Genomic DNA, 15,698 nt, shown 5'->3' on the forward strand with positions numbered 1-15,698 from the left:
CTATTTTTGCCAAGCAGTAAATGAACCCAGAATTCCCATGGGGCCCACGTTAGACAGGACCTGAGTTTCCTGTGAGGCAATATAACTTTATATCATCCGAATACACCTGATTTACACTATCTTTCTGTTCAGCCTCTGCCAGAACAGTCTCTATTTATACACTGTACTCTCTACTCTAGAGTCAGTGACAATTTTCCCTATCTTAACTAAAGTACTGTATGTCCCTATTCTTAGGTCTTTCCTATTTTGCCAAGCAGGAAATGAACCCAGAATTCCCATGGGGCCCATGTTAGACAGAACCCAAGTCTCCTGTGGGGCAATATAACTATATTATCTGAATACACCTGATTTACACTATCTTTCTGTTCGTCCCTCTGCCTAGAACAGTTTTTTATTTATACCATCTATCTGTTTGGCTCTGTACTCCAGAGCAGCTTCCACTTATACACTGTACTTTCTACTCTAGAGCCAGTGACAATTTTCCCTAAGTTCCAAACCACAGGTGATAATCCCCATGTGATTCAGACAAATCTGTTTATAAATCTTTCCTAAAAGCAAATAATCCCTATATTTTAATTTTATACTTAAATCAGTAACTGATCCACAAAGGAGGCTTATTTATTTAGTTCTCTTGGCTAAAATGTATACCTGTCTGTCTGTGGTTCTGTGCCTAGAGCCACAATTTTTCTCTACCTATCTTTGTTCCAAGCCACAGGCAAGATCCCTCTTGTAAATTGGACAAAATCTATATTAAAAACAAATAGTCTCAATTTTAATTCACAGTTCAAATCTCTCTGTTCTAAATGTAAGCTACTTCCTTCTATCCTTAACAAAAAGCAACCTGCTTTTCCTCACAGCAGGGGAGCTCAGCTGCAGTTTTTTTGTTCAGTGTTAGGTGCTAGGAGTCACATGACTTATCTCAGCTCTTTCTTTCTTTCTTTCTTTCTTTCTTTCTTTCTTTCTTTCTTTCCTTCTTTCTTCCTTCCTTTCTTTCTTTCTTTCTTTTTTTTTTTAGACTTAAATTTCTAGTGAATTTGTGCTAGACATTGGTCGTCACTTGTAGCAGGAGATATTTAAATCAGCCTTTTTCTTGGGCTGACTATCTAAGCGGCAGCAGCTCTGCTTAGCTTTACCATCATGTTCTGTGGCCAGAGGCCACGTGCATGCCACATCTAGGAATGGCAAGCCAGAGACACCAGCCCTGCCACCCACGAGATGCCAGCATGGGAGATGACTCTGCCAATCTTCCACACTGTCTCTGAAAGGCTGGGCTTTGCCCAGACCATCCGGCCATCCATGTGGTACCTGGTATGAATGAAACTCTAATGCTTAAAGATTAATCAAAGGCTTTATATGTTTGATAATGCTCAGTAACAACATGCCCATACAATTAGAGGTGTTTCCTAATTAGCTAGCCTAAATATAAGCTGTTACCCAGGACTGCCCTCCATACCTGCGTGGCTCTCCATCCTCCTACATCTCTGCTCTCTCTAGCTCCTCTTCTTCCTTTTCCTCTTCCTCTCTTTACTCCTCCCACCTTAGCTCCTCCCAACTTGCGGGAAAAATATCCTGCTACAACTAAAGAACTTCAATAGCTGATAAAAACATTTACTAACTCTCAGCGGTTCAATGGGGGTTCGTTTGCAGGCTCTGGCAGGCCCAAGTAAGGCAAGCACGGCTCTGGCAGGCCTTACCCTTGCTCCCATTCCCTCTACCTTGATAACTGTTAGATTACATTCCTAACACTAGCCACCAGGGTCTATTCCCTTATTTGGTCATGTCCTCTACCTGAGACTGACTACCAAGATCCAGCTATCAAAGTATTGAAGTCCAGCGATCTAAGGTCCCCTTTGGCTCACCTAATTAACATGCTCAGTCAAAATTAACCAACTCATTCCACCATGGGCTTTCCCCTTTTACTTTCACAAACTGCTGTTTTCCAATGTGCTGTGTCTGTCTCCTCTCTCCTCTTTCCTCGGAGGCAGTCCTCTGTCTCTCTAGGACAAACATCCCTGACCTCTCTCTTCTTTATTCTCCTCTCCTTTCTCCTTGTCCTCTATTTCCATCTTTGTCTGTTATTCCATGCCCTTTGTCCCTTTGTGCTGACAACTTGGTCCTGATGTGTCTTGTGCAAATCCTTTTTCCTTTTATCCTTCTCAGGAAGTCACTGTGACTGCAGCATAGTGTATGTAATACATTTATTACTTTTGTCTTTTGGCAAAATTCATTTTCAGCCTCAAGGTCTCGTAAATTGCTCCCCTGTTGCTACGATAAAATATTGAACAAAAGTAACTCAAGGATGAAAGTGTTTATGTCAGCTTATATGCTGTGGTCTGACATCTGCAGAAGCTAGGCAGGAGTGTGGTAGAACTCCAGAACTGAAGTGGAGACCAAGAAGGAGTGCTGCTTTCTGAATTGTTACCAGGTTCGTATTTCAGCTACCTTTCTTAAGTTTCAGCTGCCTGCCCAAGCATGGCACCACCCACAGTAGTCTGGGCACTCTCACATCAGCCATTATCAAGAGAATACCCACCACAGAATTGTCTACCAGCAAATCTGATGGTGGCCTTTCATCAACTGAGTTCCTCCTTGTCAGAGAACCCTAGCTTGTATCAAGCTGACAAAGCAAACAAACAAATAACACACACACACACACACACAAAACTCACAAACTATTCACCATACAGGATCACAAGGGAAACCCACATTTATAAGGTCACATATACTCCCAAGTTCAAAGAGCAAACTTACCACTGAAATAGAGCTCCAGTGTGGATCTGCAGGGAATGGCCAAGGGCGCATAGGATATAACTCAGGGAATCTGTAATCCTCTGCTATCCCCAGTCCCCAACACCAGAGGCGAAAATATCCCAACAACCTTCATATTTACCAAATCGACATTGTCACCTAGGTAGGTCATTTTAATAGTCTTATCTAACTGTCACATGCAGAAATCCTTTCCCCACAAGAATGAGTCTTTCTTCAAGCCTGACCTTCACAAACTTTCCTCATATTAGAGACAGTATTAGAGACAGTAGTGGTTTGAATGAGAATGTTCCCCCATAGGTTCAGATATTTGAATACTTGGTACCAGTTGGGGGTACTGTTTGGGAGAAGTTTAGGAGATGTGTCATTGTTAAAAGTCACTGGAGGTAACTTTGAGAGTTTAAAAACTCATGCCTTTTCTATTTTGCTCTCTGCTTGTATGTGAGCTTCTCACCTTTGTACTCTGGCCTACATGGCTGCTGATTGCTGTCATTTCTCCCCACCATGATAAATTCTTATCTCTTTGGCACTATAAGTCAAACTAAACCCCTTCTTTTATCACCACAACAGAAAAGTAACTAACATACAGGTTGATCCAAAAGCAAAACACTACTCAGAAGACATCAAATACCTTAGTCTGCCCCTTAGCTTCCTGTGTCTACCACCTCTCCATCCTCTGTAGTTTTCTCACTGACAAACTTCTATAAAGACAAAAGGGCCCAAAATAAAAGGTAACATTCTCCATTCTCTAGCACACAGATCCTGAAGGCTTGAAGCCTGGCCTAGTGATGTATAATGTTTTATATAAACCAGTGGTTCTCAATCCCCTCTAGCACTGCAACTCTTTCATACAGTTCCTCATTTTGTGGTGACCCCCAACCATAGGATTATTTTTGTTGCTACTTCATAACTGTAATTTTGCTACTGGTATGAATTGTAATGTAAATGTCTGTGTTTTCTGGCCTTAGGCAACAACCCCTGTGAAAGGCTGTTTGACCTCCAACGGCATCACACCCCACGGGTTGAGAACTTCTGATATAAACAGATAGAGCCTAACTCCTAATGTCATTGTGCCTCATGCCAAAGAGACAGTTTCTGTGAGGACAAATGGCATCATAATACTTACTACTTCAAGTGAGTGAACGGTCAGCTTAAAGTGCGACTTAAATTCAACCCTACTCAAATGGCTCAAGACAAGTCCAGTAACACTTACCTTCTGTAAAAGGCCATCCCTTCTTGTGGGCATAGTGTTCTTCTTTCCCCAAAAATTCGCTGGGGTGTGTCTGATCACAATGTCTATTCTTCTTTCCTTACAGTGTCTATTTTTATTAAAACTTATATATCACACCAACCTGGTATGATGGGAAACTTCTTTAGTACTCTCAGTTGGAAGGTGGAAATGGGAGGACCCAAAAGATTAAGGTCATAGTCTTGATACATAGCTTTGGGTTTTTAAAGTTATACAAATAAGAGGTCCCTTAATAACATTTGTGCACACCATTACTTGTGCCACATCAGAAAAAAGTTTTCTTCATTAATATTTTAAAAGCCATTTCAAGATGTTTTCTTTATTAGACTGGAGTAGATGAGCACTTGCTTAACATGTGACCTATATTCCACACCCAAACTACAAAACCGAAACCCCAAAAGCAACCAAACAACCACCACAACAAAGACATTGTCTAAAAGGGACCTGTTGACTGTTTGCCTTGCATGCCAGTATTTTACTAGGTGAGACACTCAATATTGTAAACACACATGACTGCATGCATATGACCCACACAGCTTCAAGCACCCAGATAAAATCTCAGCATGGAGAGGCAAGGTCAGCATGAAGTCTCTTCCCTAGCTGATGAGCTATTGGCAACTAAGATCTACTGGGAGAGAGAAAGTCAACTTTTCTTTAAGGGTATGTACCTGACAGGCTGACTTAGCCCCAGCAGACATACACAAACATCCAAAAAGTATATGAGCAGCATAAATAGGAATCTATGGGCTTGGAAAAATGAGTACACAAAGTTGAGTAGATAGGGAAGGGGGATTGGATCTGGTGGATGGAGTTGAGCGAGGGAGGAAGGGAGGAAGGGAGGTGAATATACTCAAAATAATTGTATGAAATCTTCAAAGCATTAATTTAAATATGAACAATATAAAATCATTATACATCATTTGTGTACCAGAGAATGAAAGTGTATACAAAATGGTCAAAATTTGATAAATGAACAAAATAGGAAAGTCACAATATTCAGAAAAAATAATTTATCACCATCAATCACAATGATTTGAAAATACAATATTATTCCTGAGTTCTGACTATTACAAATAAGAATTTGCTCACTAATGAGTCCACCACAGTTTAAAATGACAGGAGAAACAACTACCTGATTTGATAAAAAATTGTACTCATTAAACTTATGTAACATTGCTGCCACAAAGCTTACAAAATTGTGTTATGTTAATCTTCTTCATTTTATTTTTGTGCTTTACAAAGCTGTAGGTCTCCCTTGTCTCTGTCTTCCAGTTTTATGAAATCCAACCCTCACATACAGAACCTGGATCACAGTAACAAACATTTGCGGTCCTGTAGGCACATCAACCTCTGCAAATGCCAAAGATGGTGCCTGAAAGCCAGTATCCATCAGAAACAGAGACTTCAACGACAGCTGTCTGAGCCCTGACATCCCTCAGTCAGGAGTTCCTGGAGAGAGTCATCCCCTCTACACAGTAGGTGTCAAAGCTCATTGTCCCCATAGCTTCTCGACCCCTTCAGAGATTTAAGCAGGAGTTCCATGACCCACTCTATGAATGTGGGGTCCCTGGGATGCCTGGTTCCCTAGCTTATGGGTTCCAGTCAGCCATGAGAATCAAGCAGTAGCCCCAAGATTACTGTGTGGATTCTGAAGTGCATGCCAGTCATCCTACATAAAGAAAGGGTATTTCTCCAGCGACCATGAAGGATTCACATATGAAAAAAATCTCCAGGCTATACTTTAATGACACTTTCTTGGTGCCTGGAAGGCAAAGTCAAGAAGGAGCCCACCATATATTGAGAGAGATTCCCTTATCAGAGGTGAGTCTCTCCTCAACTGTGGCAGTTCCTTGACACCCTTCTTGATGATCTAGCCAATCCTCACTTCATTGCCTAGACTGGCTGAAGCATAGAACTTAAGCCAATAGAACTAGAATAGGCTGATTGGTGTTGAGGTATCCAGAAGAATCAGCCAGTCATGAACTACAATAAGCTGAGCCATTATCACAATGGACTAAACCTCTGAACTATAGGCAAGTACCAACTAAATGCTTTCTTTTATAAGAGTTGCCACGGTCATAATGTCTCTTCACAGTAACAGAACACTGACTAAGACAATACCTTTATTGGTTTTACATATGAAGAGCATCTCACACCTTAATCTAATCATTGAAGTTCTCTGGTGAAGCAAGAGCAGAATAGAATCATCCTTTGTGCTGGTGGGTTGCACTAGTTTCTCTTTGTTACTGAGTCAGTTTAACATCTGATAAATTGTGGTTACCAAATGCTTACAAGAAAACAAAACAAAAAAAAAAACAAAACAAAAAAACAAAACAAAAAACCCACCTATCATGAGATTGCATAGTCTTTAAAATTCCAAAAGAAAAAAATTCTACTTCATCTGGTATGATGATTAACTTTAGCTGTCAACACAGCCTAGAATTTCCTGGGAAGAGAGTTTTAATAAGGTAATGTCTACATTGGTTTGATTTGTTGGCATGTCTGTGGGGGATTATCTTAAGTAAATCACTATGAGAAGAGGTGGCCTACTGTGGATAGCACCATTCCTTAGGCGGACAGTTCAGACAGTATACTAACAGATAGGAATGTCAGAATTGTATATGAGTAGAGAAATCAAGCTGAGCACAAGCAAACAAGCAAGTGAGTAGTTATTGATTCATTTCTCTTAAATGTGAAAATGATGTGACTAGTTATCTGAACTTCCTGCCTTAAATACCACACCTAGCACAAGCTTCACTGTATGTGTGTGTCTGCTCTTTCTTAGTTTCCTCTTCATCCCTAATTAGAGTTCAGAGAATCAAGTTATGCAAGATATGGGGAAAAAGTAGATCTAAACAGTTTTTTAAAGTGATTAAAGTGTATATATACATATACACTTTGTCTATGTATGCTTATATTTTATATTACTTACAAAATACCAAATGAGTGAGTGCTTACATAAATTAAAACTGTCAAATTGGTCCAAATTCCTTGTACTTCGTAATATAGGTAGAATTTAAAAATCAAAAGTCCTGATTTTGGCTGCCCCAGCAGGTTACACATAATTAGATATCCTCAATAAGACTTATTTGTTTGATCTTCTTTTATCTTCATCTTTGTCTAAATTCTGATTCTATAAGATAGACAAGAAAATTCCATATTGTGCTGGGCAGTGATGGTACACACCTTTATTCTCAGTACTTGGAAGGCGGAGGTAAGGTGGATCTCTGTTTTTTTAGGCCACCCTGGTCTACAAAGTGAGTTACAGAACAGCTGAGGCTACACAGAGAAAACCTGTCTTGAAATCAAAAACAAGAGAAAAGAAAAATGAAAATTCCTTATTGTTTAAAAATACTAGCTCTCAGACCCTAGTGTGAGAGTACTTCAGTGAGTCTTTGGTGCTCCTAAAGGTCAAGACAGCTACAGATTGAAAGGGATGACTGTCTCTGGGCTTTCAGTCTTCCCAAAGGACAAACTGGACAGAGATGCTAGAGTATTAATTTACGTTTTTTGTTGCCTTACAGGTAAAAATAAAAAGTTGAACTTTTAAAACAAAACCAATATTGAAATGCATGTCATAAAAGGACTTGAATCTTATGCTACTTAGTTTTTGTCAATGAGACATAAACTATAGTCCCTGGGAGGAGGGAACCTCAGTTGAGGAATTGCCTTCAACAGACTCACCCATAGACATGTCTATAGGAGGACCTTTTATTTTTCTTTAATTATTAATGACTAATGTATGGAGGGTCTGAGCAACAGCAATTTCAGAAGATTTGATTCTTTCTGATCTCTGCTGGTAGAAGTCAAAACAGCCTACAACACCATCTACCTCTGCAGAGGTAGCTCTAGAACAATGTAATAGCTACTTTCATAATGCTATGATAAAATAGCCTGACTAAAAGCAAGTTAAGAAAGAAGAGCATTTATTTTGGCTTACAGTTCTAGAGGACTGGCATCTGTACTTGCAGCAAGGGCAAGGTGGAAAGAGCAGGAAACAGAGAAATCACATTCAGTCACACAGGAGTTAATTCAGTTGCTCCAATCAATCACCAGGCCAGGAAGACTGATTCATTTAAAGTTACTCAAAAAAAAAAAAAAAAAAAAGATGAGAGACATTCCCTTAGTGAGACAAGATACTTTTCCTTCCCTGAAGCCTTTGTGCTTCCCAGAAGCAACCTGTCCACTTTTCTGAATGCTCATGCAGAAAAGTGTGACTTTTTGTTTTTCTTTTTGTCCATCTTCTTCTTTTGGATACTGACCAAAGCCTGTGTGTGCTTTCCCTGATATTCTGGGCCTTCTCACTCATTCTCTGAAGCCTAACACTCCTCTAACCCCAACTTTCCACCATGCTGATACTTACCAATGGTTTTTTTCCTTCCTTGCCTCCATCTACCCACTCCGGCAGCTGCCAAGACTTACAGGTTGTCTGTTATGTTAACTACTTTTCTGTGTCTGTGGTAAAACATCACAACCTAGATTTCTTTGGTCTTATGGTTCCAGAAGTTCATGGTGGAGAAGCATGGTAGCAACCAACAGACATGACAGCAGAAACAGAGAGCTGAGAGCTCACATCTTGACCCACAGGTATGAAACAGAGAACAAACTTGATATGGCATGAGTCTTTAAGCTTTCAAAGTCCACCTTCAGTGACTCACTTCCTCCAACTAGGGAATATCTCATAAATGTCCCCCAAACAACCCTGCCAAACGAGGGCCAAGTAGGAACCTATGGGGACAGGGGAGAGATCCTGGTCGATCCATGGGGGGGGGGGGGGGGCGGAGTGGGATGGTGAGTGTCGTTGGCCCAAAAAAACACACCTGTCCAAGAGTCTTGTTGAAGCAGGAACTCAACTTTAATGTAACAACCTCTTGCTTATATAAACTTGGAGCATAGGGAGGAGGGGTTTTGGAGGGGTGAGATGGCATAGGGGGTGGGGAAGGGTGACAGAGGGTATGGGGTGACTGACAGGGCCAATTGTAAAGCTCTACCTCAGCAACAGCTGAGCAGAGGCAGGGCCAAACGGGTCCTGTTGAGCCACCCCAGTATGGAAGTGACTAAGACAGGTCTCAAACTCAAGCCAGGCTTAGGCTCTCCCACAAGGCTGCAGAAACTCAAGCTTTGTCCACAAGGCCCAAACCAGGGCTAAAATGGGGCCCAACATATGGTAACACCTGCTCTGTTAGTTTTCTCTTAACTTTTAACATAGAATTGATTTGTGCCCTTTTAAAAATCATTTTCTTAATGAGACTAAGAACGAGAGAGAGAGAGAGAGAGAGAGAGAGAGAGAGAGAGAGAGAGAGCGCCTAGCCTCAGTTTCTCCAATAACATAGCCCTAGGGAACTTTGTGGACCTAACACTTGACCTTTCCCTTTCTGCAACATGGCCTACCTCTACCAGGATTTTGCATTTTAATGAAATGTCTAAATCCAGGCAGTGTGGCCCACATCTTCAATCCTAGCACTTGATAAAGCTGAGGCAGGCAGAGTTCCAGGCCAACCAGAGCTACACAGTGAGAGTCTGTCCTTTAAAAAAGTAAAATGTCTAAAAACAGTCCGAGGGCAACAGCAATGATGACAAAGATCAACATTAGTCCCCTGTGGGACTAGATGTCCATATGCAATTAGTTTAGCAATATTGGAAATTCAGGTAATTGTTGCTAGTCCTAAGAATCACTGGGGTAAAAGAACAGGTTGATAGTATTTAGAAAGCTTTTCTTCAGACTGTGAGGCTCATATTAAAAGCAGGTGCCATGACAGAGGAAGAGGGTATGGAAGAGAGGCTGACTGCTCTGAATTACTCTGTGCTGGAGAAAATCTCAGCTTTGTTATGCCCAGCCAAAAATTAATGGCTCCTTAGATTAAGCAACAACTTTAACCTGATTTACTTCATTTTAGAACATGTGCCAAGAAAGAGAAATCTTGTATCTTGCTTACACAAGCAAACAGTCACCCTCTGGCAGCACACCAGGAGATATAAACTCAACAACTACTTATAGCAATAAATAATATCTGAAAATATATAAGATCATATCAGAAACTCCAGCCAGGTGAGCTTATCAACCACACAAGGTACAATCCTTTACCTGTGACTATAAAAGAAGGATCACCCCAAGCCCAAAGTGTGGCAGGCACACTGAATGATCTCTGGTCAAAAGCCCAGAAACATACCACAGGGAAGGACTCTTCAGTCCTATAGAGCTTTTCCTGTTCAGGACACTCAGGTCCCTTCAAACTCGAAGCCTGTTTTCCTCACACACATTTGCCATCTCTGTGCCTGCCCTGGTAAGACCTGTCCCCCTACAGACTTTTCCTTGCTCCAGTTTCAGCTGTTTGCCTCAGACTTCAGGACAGAATCTCTATACAGTGCCACTCGTTTAGCCCTTTCTTAGCCATTCTGTGACCAGTACGGCTGTATATAATTGTGTGAGACATCAGTGTGTGATTTGCCAGTAAATATAAGTGATCAGATTGTTACAAAATCATCTTTAGTTACCACCTGCTGGCTAGCAAACAAAATCTGGCAACAAAACAGACACACCTGCGAGCTTATTCATTCCATCTACCAGCCTTATACAAAATAAAAGGTTCATGACCTGGGATCACTACACCTGTGCATGAACCCGAAACCTGAGCGAATCTCCTCACCACCCTCCATCACCAGCGCCCAGACATCAGAGATGAGGACTGTGGGTGCCAAGGTGTCCAGAGAGTCTGCGGCACTGAGCTCTCAGCAAGAGGCAGGGCAACATGACCCAGGGAAGTTACATCTCCACTGCTCCCTTGGCTCGTAGCAGCTTCCTCCTCACACCTAGGACTTCAGCAGCAGCCACTATTTTCAGCCACCAGGTGTCCTAGTCCTCCTATGACTCCAGCAGCCAGTGGACCTGACCCAGATATGGAGCAGCAAAACCTTGAATCTCTCTTGGTCTTACACAGGCATTTAATATGGCAAATACAGAAGGTGGCATCCCTCATGCTTTGCAGCAACTCTCTCCTAAGGCCCAAACTTCTAGATGTACAGTTTATGCAGTGTGAAACAATCACAGACACAGACACACACACAGACACACACACACACACACACCCCTCCATTGTGCAGCACTCATCCATGGCAGGATACCCATCCCCAAACCAGCAGGTCAGAGACCAGATTACAGATTCTGTGTACAAAGGTCTCAGTGAGCCAAAAGGGAAAGCACTCATTCACTCACAAAACTTGTCCTGACTTCCCAGCAACAAGTGAGTCCTGCTTACTAAAGTGATAGAGCCACAGTGATGAGGGCAATGTGTATTCTCTATTATTATAACATATTTATGTTTCATTTTGTAGGAAAGAATCTGTAACACACATGGCTAATGATTTGTTTTGTGTTTTTTGCCCCTAACAAAATGCCACATCCTATGTTCACCAAAGAAGAAAACAATAGTTCCTAAGACAGCCACGACAATAAGGGTCCATGACATAAAGAATGAAAACAGAGAACAAGACAGGAAATCATTATATTCATCATTCCACAGAAGTAAGGACTCCATGTACCAAGTAGGAGTGAAGCAAAGAGAAGGGGAAATTTTAGAGGGAATTGGAAAGGGAAGGAAAGGAAAGGGGAAAGGGAAAGGGAAAAGGAAAAGAAAAGGGAAGGGAAGGGAAAGGAAAAAGGAAGGGAAAGGGAAAGGAAAGGAAAGGGAAAAGGAAAAGGAAAAGAAAAAGGAAAAGGAAAAGGAAAAGGAAAAGGAAAAGGAGTCCTTCCAAAGCATCCCAGTTAAAATCCCTCAACAAGGAGGTAAGAATTTCAGCACAGGTGCCAGATAGCTTAGTAAGTAAATACACTTGCCACCAAGCTGCAGGATAGCCTGAGTTCAGTCTCTGGGACCTACACTGTGGAAAGAGAGAACTGACTCCTGAAAGTTGTCCTTTGACTTCGACATGAGCACTATAACAAGCACACATGCATGTGCGTACACATATACACAAATATACATAAAATAAAATATCAAAAGGAAAGAATCCAAACAACATTTGTTGTGAAGACTGTCTACATAGAGACAATATTCTACATCAAAACAATTTTTTTAAAGATTTATTTCTTTTATTTTTATGAGTATGACTGTTTTGCCTGTATGTACCACATGTGTGCCTGGTGTCCATGGGAATCAGGAGAGGGTGTCAGATCTCCTGGAACTGAAGTTACAAGTGGTTGTTGTTAGATTTCTGAGGCAGTATAAAACGACTGAAGGCAGAAAAAGACAAGATGAGATTATGTTTATTGGTGCACACAGTAAGAGGGCAGACTCTCTTCCTCAGTAAGCTGAGGATCTGCCAGGAAAAGAGAGATGGACATCACAGAAGCAGAAATGGTTGCAGCATCTTCCTCCTGAAGTCCCTCTTTTCTGAAATTCCACTCCTAAAATGGCAGGCTGCCTAACAGATACTCTATCAGTGTGAGCCATCATGTGGTTGGGAACTGAACCTAGGTCTTCTGCAAGAACAACAAGTGTTTTTAGCCACTGAGCAATCTCTCCAAATCAAAAGACAGTATTCTTTATATAGAAAGATAATTTGAGATAATGGTAAAAGAGCAATGAGTCATGCTTTAGATGTGAACATGTATGACCTTGAGTATGATCTGTCCTTTATACTCTATATACTCCTGTACCAGATATTATATGGGACTCTCACAAGCAAGAAGACTATTAACTTCTAATTGTAGTAAAAGTAATTTGGCTTTCACATGCAATACCTGTGTCTTAAGTATTTACTTTTTCAGATGCAGTTCTATTTAATACACCATAGAATCCAGTCTGCAATCTCTCTTTTAAAAGATTTATCATCATCATCATCATCATCATTTTTCTCCGGGGTGCATGTGTGTATGTGCGTGTGTGCATGTGTGTACAGTTCTCTAGAAGACGCTCTGGAGTTCATTTGCATGGGAGATAGGGTCAGAAATGACCCCTTCTCTGTCTGAAGGTGGTCTTTGGCCACCGCTGCCTGGGGCAGCATCTGTTAAAGCTCTCGTGGCTGTGTGTCTGTGTCTAATTCTGTGTTGTTCATTGCTGGTGATGTAAGAAATCTATCAAATTAGGTCCAACATGGGCTGGCCATGTCAACTGGTTATTAGGTTCTCTCACCAGCAGTCTTTCATGTTTTGATTGTGTAACCTGTCTCTACACCTGTGACAGGGGCGAGAACTGTCTGTATCTGGTATATCCACCGCCCGTGATGGGGGTGAACTGACTGTGTTTTTTTTCTGTTTTCTTGATGAACTGTTTGTGTGTTTTTGGACTGTGACTGATGTTATTTTAGACTGAATCTACTGTGTTGAATATCCTGAGTTAACAAGAGTTAACATGAGTTAACATGGCCATTGGCAGAGAAATAGCTAAAACAATTGTCTGATCTCCACGGTGTGTTAGCAAAAGAAAAGGAACTCTCTGGCCCCTACTGGAGAGATTCTTGGTTATGCTTTCTATGTCTATTGTAAGTCCTTGGCGCCAAATTTGATCATGTGTGTCGTTGTCTGTCTTTGTTTCATTAGAATAAATGTCTGTTCTATGTTTCATGTTCAGAAAGATAAAAAGGATTAAAACTTATAGACAAGTCCCCCTGCTCTGAGGCTGGAAGTGAGGCACAGCAGGAGGAGCCCTGGCAAAAATGATTCTTTGCATAAGCTGCTCTTGGGGAGGCTAAGAACTTTTTGGCTTTCCTGGTAAAGAAACTGATTTTCTTTTCTTCCCCAAGATTAAAAAGAAGATTTCAGTGTAAAGTTTTATCTGGGATCAAATAAGGGCTTGATAGGCCGCTAAAAGGACAGGTAGGATTTTTAGAGACCCTCAGGCAAGAGTCCCTTTTACACAATTGGCTTATGAGAATGCTAACTACAGTCCAAGCCTTGCTTTCACAGTGCTGAGGTGATAAGGAATGTTCTAGATATGGGGACATAGGTCATTTTAAGAAAGACTCCAAAAAATAGAGGCATAGACAGACAGAAGAATTACTCCTCTGGAATCTGTTCTCAGTGTAGGAAGGATAATCGTTGGGCCAGGCCTCAGGAAATAGGCCCAAATTAAGAACTTTCACATTTGAGTTAAGACAAAGCTCAGAGTGGGCTCAGCAGAAGCTGGTGTGACATTCCTGATGTCATGCTCATTCTGACTAGCCCCTGGAAAGGTGTTTTCTGGAATTTGTTTTATTGCCTTGCTTCTTCCATGGGGAAGAAAGATCAGCCTCAGACCCAAGGACATTTACAAGAGACATTTTATGGTCCAGGGGTATATAATGATTATGCTAGAAAAATTAGAATTACAGCCTGACTTGCCTACTCCAGCTGCCATTCCAAGAAATGCATACAGAATTATTATAGATTTAGAAGAGTGTTTTTATACTGTTCCTTTAAGATGAGAGGTTTGCATGCAGTGAATATCCTTGTAATTTTTTGAGAGACCATAAAGCGATATCACTAAAAACAAAAAGCAGTTTCAATTGGCCTTTGGAGCCCTGCCATGGTCTCATTGATTATATTGAGTTTAGCAGGTGACAAGGTGCTTCTTTCGAAATTACAGCCAGAAAAAGTAAGAAAATTTTGTTTGAAAAAAATATAAACTGTACATTTACTTCATTTTTGTTTATGACTGGTTTTAAAAGTATAAGAATGTTCTGCATGTCTTGGTTATAGATTATTTCCCTATAAATTATTGAGTATGGTTAAAAATTTGCAACCTTGGTAAAAGAAAGTTGGCTTAAAACTGGTGACTCAGGTTTGGAGTCATTCAGAAACCAGATGTATAGAGATAGGATTTAAAACAATGTCTCTTATGAGTTATTAAAAGCTACACTATCATGCATTCATGTATAAGAACTGACAGCCAACTTTGTAACCTGAAAGTAATGCATCTAGTGTTGACATTAGAGAAAACGGATTGTTTACATTGTTAAAAATTGGTTTTGTTTCTCAAAATTATGGTTACACTCTAGTATTACAAAAAGAAACTTAAAAAAAATAGTTAAACAGTGGCTACAGTTGACAGTTCAATCGTGAGCTCCAGAAATTTTGACTCACTCATGTTTATGGTTGAGAAGAAGATAGAGCAGGTGGAAATGATTGCAAGAGTAAGAAAAAAATAAGAACAGCTGTGACACAGTACCAGCCTGCTGTCAATTAGATACAGTGGTAGAGACAAATTTAGCCCCCACTTAAGAAAGAGAGGAGATATTTGTGGGAGTCTTAAAAGAGTAATCACCCTTTCTTTTCAGACAACCCAGCCAGTCTGACAGGACTGGTAGAGTCTTTGATGTTTTCCCTCCAGCCCACCTGGGATGATCGCCAATAACATTTACAGGTTCTCTTTACTACTGAAGAGAAGGAAAGAATTCTATTAGAAGCCCGTAAAAATGTTCCTGGTGATAACAGGCAGCCTATGCAGCTTCCCAATGAGATTGCCAGAATCCCCCTTAACTGCAGGTAAAGGGCAGCTGGAGGTCTACCATCAGGCTCTAACGGATCTCCAAGGGCAGCAAGATGGCCCACCAATTTGGACAAGGTAAGAGAAGTCCTTCAGGGACCAAACGAGCCACTGTCTGTGTTTCTTGAGAGGTTACTGGAAGATTTAGTTAAGGAGGCAAAGAAAGTGTTCTATAAGAAAGAAAGAAAGAAAGAAAGAAAGAAAGAAAGAAAGAAAGAAAG

The sequence above is a fragment of the Grammomys surdaster genome, unplaced genomic scaffold (genome assembly GCF_004785775.1).
Source record: "Grammomys surdaster isolate TR1022 unplaced genomic scaffold, NIH_TR_1.0 1149, whole genome shotgun sequence".
NCBI classification, from domain to species: Eukaryota; Metazoa; Chordata; class Mammalia; order Rodentia; family Muridae; genus Grammomys; species Grammomys surdaster.